General features: G+C 36.5%; 1 pseudogene; it reads right to left on the reverse strand.

The window, feature by feature from the left end:
* Positions 1-3866: 3866 nt before the first annotated feature.
* LOC109253718 (cell division cycle-associated protein 3-like) lies at positions 3867-4634 on the reverse strand (annotated as a pseudogene).
* Positions 4635-6621: the final 1987 nt, after the last annotated feature.

The following is a 6621-nucleotide window of genomic DNA, read 5'->3' on the forward strand; positions in this document are numbered from 1 at the left end:
CAGCTATTCTAGTTATTCCAGTTCTGGGTATTTTTCTGAGAATATTAAAATCCTAACTCAATAAGATATGGGCACCTCTATCTTCATTGTAGCATTGTTTATAATAGGACTTGTAACTTTTGAGGTCATCACATTCAATGTTCATTTAGAAGTGAAGAAACTAAGGTGCATAGAGGTAATGTGACTCAGCCAATAAAGTACAGTAAATTAAAGGCAGAACTGGGAGTAAAACTAGCTTTTGCTACAATCAGTTTAGGGATTTTTACATTAATAAGTTAGAATTTATTAAATTATCATAAGCAACTTTTTCAACAAAAGTCCTTATGTTCAAAAGACCCTATTTGGAGAAAGTTATATTTAACCTAAATGCATGGCACTTTAATAACAGAACTTTCATCTTCTAGTACCTGCATGAAAATGTTTCTGTAGATACCTTTAAATCATAACACCATCTGTGCCAAACAATTAGGTCATTCCTATGGCTCCATGTCTCTTTGGCATTATAACACATTGGTCATTAATATAAATATTAGAACTAGATAGACATATATGGTTTTGAATACCAGCTGTGCTAGTTAAAACTGTATAGTCTTATTTTTTCCTTGTCTTTGTTGATGTTCATTAAGTGAATTGTAGGTTGCTTATCCAATATACATTTTTAACAGTTATATTGAGATATAATTAATATATCATAAACTTTGCACATTTAAAATTTAGGTTCAATTCTCAGGGCTGTGCAACCATACCTTAAAAGAGTTTAATAACATTTTTATCAACCAAAAAAGAAACACCATACAAGTTAGCAGTCATTTCCCATTCCATCCTACCCATCTCCTCAGTCTTTGGCAACCACTAATATATTTTCTGTAGCTATATATTTGCTTATTCTGAACACTTCAAATTAGTGGACTCATATAATAAGTGGTCCTTTGTGGCTGGCTTCTTTCCCTCAGCATTATGTTCTCAAGATTCATCCACAGTGTGGCATGTAGTATTACTTCATTCCTTTTAATAGCTGAATAATATTTCATTGCATGTATGTGCTACAATTTGATTATCCATTCAGCTGACAAACATTTGGGTTGTTTACACTTTTTTGGCTGTTATGAATAATGCTGCTCTGAATATTTGTGTACAAACTTTTGTGTGGATATATGTTTTGCAAATCTCTTGGATATATATTTAGGAGTGGAATTGCGAGGTTATTGTGTAATTCTATGTTTTTATTTGAGGAACTCTGAAACATTTTTCAAAGTGGCTGTATAATTTTAAATTCCCACCTGCAATGTATGAGGGTTCAAATTTTTCCACACATTCAATAATGTTTGTTATTATGCATATTTTTGATAATAGCTATCTTGATGCATCTTATTGTGCTTTTGTTTTGCATTTCTCTGATGGCTAATAAGCATCCTTTAATGTGTTTATTGGTCATTTGCATATCTTTATAGAACTGTCTATTCAGATCATTTACCTATTTAAAATTTTTTGTCTCTTTACTGAGTTGTAAGAAAATTTTACATATTTTATACCTAATTTTAAATTTTTTTTTAATGTTTATTTTTGAGACAGAGACAGAGCATGAATGGGGGAGGGTCAGAGAGAGAGGGAGACACAGAATCTGAAACAGGTTCCAGGCTCTGAGCTGTTAGCATAGAGCCCGACGGGGGGCTTGAACTCATGGACAGCGAGATCATGACCTGAGCTGAAGTCAGATGCTTGACCGAATGAGCCAGCCAGGCGCCCCTATACATAAATTTTTTAATGTTTATTTATTTTTAGAGAGAGAGACAGCAAGTGAGCGAGCAGGGGAGGAATGGAGAGGGAGGGAGAGAGAAAGAGAGAGAGACAGAGAGAACCCCAAGCAGGCTCTAGGCTGTCAGCACAGAGCCTGAAGCAGGGCTTGAACTCACAAACCATGAGATCATGACCTGAGCCCAAACTGAGTTGGACACTTAACTGACTGAGTCATCCAAGTGCCTCATAAATTCTTTATCATATATATGATTTGCAAATATTTTCTCTAATTCTGTGAGTTATCTTTACAGTGTGCTTGATGATATCCTTTGAACTACATACAGTTTTTTAACATGTATGAAGGTTTTGCTTTTTTTCTTTAGTCACTGTGGCTTTGGCATCATATCTAAGAAAATTTTAACTCAAGGTCAAGAAGATTTACTCCTTCATTCTCTTTTAGAGTTTTATAGTTTTGGCTCTTACATTTAGGTCTATCTTGCATTTTGAATTAATTTCTGTCTATGGTATAAAATAAAGGTCCACAGTCCTTGGATATCTGGTTGTACCAACACTATTTCTTGAAAAGGCTATTTCCCCATTGAATTGTCTTGGCACCTTTGTCAGAAGTAAGTTGACTTTAAATGTAAGGGTTTGTTTCTAGAATCTCAATTCTATTTCATTGATCTATATGTCTATCCTTATTCTAGTACCATACAGTATTTTTTACTATGATTATTATAGCTTTGTAGTAAGTTTTGAAATTAAGAAGTGTTGAGTCCATCAACATTGTTCTTTTTCAAATTGTGTTGGATATTTTGGGTCATTTGTATTTCCAAATGAATTTTAGCCCCTCCTTACCAATTTCTGCAGAAAGACAGCTGGGATTTTGATAGGGATTTTGTTGAAGCTGTGGATCCCTTTGATGAATATTGCTATCTTAACAATATTGTCTTCTAATATTTGAGCATGGAACCTCTTGCCATTCATTTAGATCTTTGTTAGTTTCTACAATGTTTTGTAGTTTTCAGAATGTAACTTTTATACTTTTTTATTAAATTTATTTTCCTCAGTACTTTATTCTTTTTGGTGCTAAGTAAGTAAGATTGTTTCCTTAATTTCATTTTCAGGTATTTTAGAAGTAGAATGTGTTTTTGTATATTAATCTTGTTCCCTGAAATTTTCTTTAACTAGTTAATTATTTCTTGTTTTTTTGCTTTGTGGGATCTTTAGGGTTTCCTGTACATAAGATCATGTTATCTGCAAATAGAGATTGTTTTACTTTTTCTTTTCGATCTCGATGACTGTTTTTTCTCTCTATTCATTCTCTATATTCTTCTCTCTCTCTCTCTTCACTGTCTAGTACCTCCAGTATAATATTGTATAGAAATGGGACCCATAGATGTCTTTTGCTCTGATCGTAGAGAGAAAGCCTAAATCTTTCAATATTAAATATGATATTAGCTGTTCATTTTTCATAGATGCCCTTTATCATTTTGAGGAAGTTCCCTTCTGCTTCTCGTTTGTTGAGTGTTTTTTTAAATCACAAAAGGGTATTGTATTTTGTCAAATACTTTTTATGTATCACTTGAGATGATCATATAGTATTTTCCCTCTTTCATTCTATTAATGTGTATAATCTAGTACATTGATTTTTGTATGTTGAACCATCCTTGCATTTCTGAGATAAATCACACCTGATTGTGGTGTATAATCATTTTAATATGCAGCTGAATTTATTTGCTAGTATTTTATTGATTAGTTTGTATATCCATATTCATAAGGGATATAGGCTTATAGTATTTTTGTGATTTCATTGTCTGAGTTTGGTATCAGGGTAATGCTGGCCACATAGAATGAGTTGGGAAGTAATCACTGCTCTTCTCTTTTTAGGGAATAGTTTTTGAAGGATTGGTGATAATTTTCATTAAATTTTTTTTAAATCACTTTCTTCAATATACAAGAAACACATGAGACACAAAGAAAGCCCAAGAAAGAGCTCAGTTGATGAGTTGGTAGTTTAGGGGGATTCAAAGACAATGACCCTTTCCAGTCTCCCAGAGAAAGAAGGGGTTGAGAGGACACAATATCACTAGGCCCCTGGTGAACCCAGTCTTAGGGCCACACACAGCCTAGTTCTTCACCAAATTTTTAAAGTGCTTATTTTTCTTGTCCTGGTCCTGGCCCTGCTCCCACACTTGGCCTCCAGTTTCCAGAAGTCATCTAGTTCCCAGAATGGCCCCTTCCTTTAGTGCCCTAGTATTTTCATTTGGGGGGGTAGGGGGAGGAAGCCATTTACCCTGTTGTAGTGTCACAGTTCCAGGGGAGTTATAATCCTCGGATGGTGAGAGTGGATCTCCCTAGTATCTTGCCATTTGCTTTCCATCTATCGTGCTTAGATCCTGAAGATCAGCAAGTCTCAGAAAGTCTCAAGGACTTGTTGACACTTGGCCTACCATGGGGGTTTCTGAGGGCTATCTTGCTTCTTCCTTGGAGAACACTTGCTTGTAGGGAAGCCCAATCTGGCTCCAGGGTGGCATTTGGTCCTCAAGGGAAAATTAGGTGCCCAGAGGTAAGTCCAATTCAGAAGATGAAGTTGCCTCTAGAGGCAGAACAGACTCTGGGGGAAGATTTGATTTGGGAACTTTGTTCTCAAATACTTCACTCAGCTGTTTGACCAGTGGGCTTCAGAGCTCTTCACTGCTGGTCTTCATAGGTGTCCATGAAAAGCCAAGGGTAGAAGAGTGGGGATCTGAGTCTTGGGCCTGGATGGGAGAACACAGGATGCCAGCACTAGGTGAATGGCAGGGGCAGGATGGGGGAGAATCTGCCACTGGGGCCAGATATTTGTTGTGCAGTAGAGGTGCCAAACTGACTGGGGTACTCTTGGCTGTTGCCATCTCAACCGAGAGGAATAAGGTGGTCCTGGTCTATCCTTTGTGAGTAGTCTTTAAAAATTATCACTCATTCTATTTGTTTACTTTTTTAAAAAATATAATTTATTGTCAAATTGGCTAACATACAGTGTGTAAAGTGTGCTCTTGGGTTTTGGGGTAGATTCCCATGGTTCATCGCTGACATACAACACCCAGTGTTAATCCCAACAAGTGCCTTCCTCAATGCCCATCACCCATTTTCCCCTCTCCCTCACCCCCTTCAACCCTCAGTTTGTTCTCTGCACTTAAGAGTCTCTTGTAGTTTGCCTCCCTCCCTCTCTGTTTGTAACTATTTTTTCCCCTTCCCTTCCCCCTTGGTCTTCTGTTAAGTTTCTCAGGGTCCACATATGAGTGAAAACATATGATATCTGTCCTTCTCTGACTTATTTCACTCAGTATAATACTTTCCAATTACATCTACGTTGCTGCAAATGGCATGATTTCATTCTTTCTCATTGACAAGTAGTATTCTATTGTATATATAAACCACATCTTGTTTATCTGTTCATCAGTTGATGGGCATTTAGGCTTTCCATAATTTGGCTATCATTGAAAGTGCTGCTATAAACATTGGGGTACATGTGCCCCTATGCATTTGCACTCCTGTAGCCATTGGGTAAATTCTTAGGGGTGCTATTGCTGGGTCATAGGGTAGTTCTATTTGTAATTTTTTGAGGAATCTCCACACTGTTTTCCAGAGTGGCTGCACCAGTTTGCATTCCCACCAGCAGTGCAAGAGGGTTCCCATTTTTCCACATCCTCATCAGCATCTGTAGTTTCCTGAGCTGTTCATTTTAGCCACTCTGACCGGTGTGAGGTGGTATCTCAGTATGGTTTTGATTTGTATTTCCCTGATGATGAGTGACATTGAGTATTGTTTCATGTGTCTGTTGGCCAGCTGGATGTCTTCTTTGGAAAAGTGTCTATTCATGTACTCTGCCTATTTCTGTTTACTTTTTAAAGCTTTATTTGGAACTTTCTTCCTGAGTTAGTTTAAGTAGCTTTTCTTCTTTGTAGGAATTTGTACATTTCATCTGGGTTACCTGATTTGTTGACATACAATTGTTCATAGCATTCCTTTATATTTTATTTATTTATTTATTTGGGAGAGAGAGAGAGCACGAGCTGGGGAGAGGGGCAGAAGAAGAGAGAGAAAGAATCTTAAGCATGCTCCACACTCAATGCGGAGCCTGTCTCAGGGCTCTATCCCATGACCCTGGGATCATGACCTGAGCCTAAATCAAGACTCATATGTTCAACTGACTGAGTCACCCAGATGCCCCCATAGTATTCCTTTATAATCAATTCTTTTTGTTTCTGTGACATCTGTACTAATATCCCCTCTTTCATTCCTGATTTTAGTAATTTGAGCATTGTCTTGTTTTTCAAAGTCAGTCTAGTTAAGTAAGGTTTGTTGATTTTGTTGACCTTTCAGAGAACCAACTTTTAGTTTTGTTGTTTTCACTTGTGATTTATTTTTGTTCCATTGGCTATTTAGGATTGTGTTGTTCTAGGTTTACATATTTTGTGAGTTTCTGGAGTTTTCTATTGTTATTGACTTCTAATTTCATTCCATTGTGATTGGAGAAGATGTTTTATATAATTTCAACCCCTTTATATATATTGAGACAACATTTATGGCCTGTTACCGTATCACCTCTTCTGTAACATGTTCCATGTACACTTGAGAAGAATGTGCATTAAGTTGTTGTTGGGTGAAGTGTTCTATAGGTGTATTTTTGGTCTACTTGTTCTGTAGTGTTTTTAAAATCTTTTATTACCTTGTTGATCATCTGCCTAGTTCTATGCATTTTTGAAAGTGACATATTGAAGTCTCTAACTAATATTGTTGAATAGTCCATTTTTCCGCTCAATTATGTCAGTTATTGCCTCATGTATTTTAGAGATCTAGTATCATGTGCATTTATGCTTTCATAGTGTTTATGTCTTC

Source organism: Panthera pardus, unplaced genomic scaffold (assembly GCF_024362965.1).
Source record: "Panthera pardus isolate Hobbes unplaced genomic scaffold, ASM2436296v1 HiC_scaffold_27, whole genome shotgun sequence".
NCBI lineage: Eukaryota > Metazoa > Chordata > Mammalia > Carnivora > Felidae > Panthera > Panthera pardus.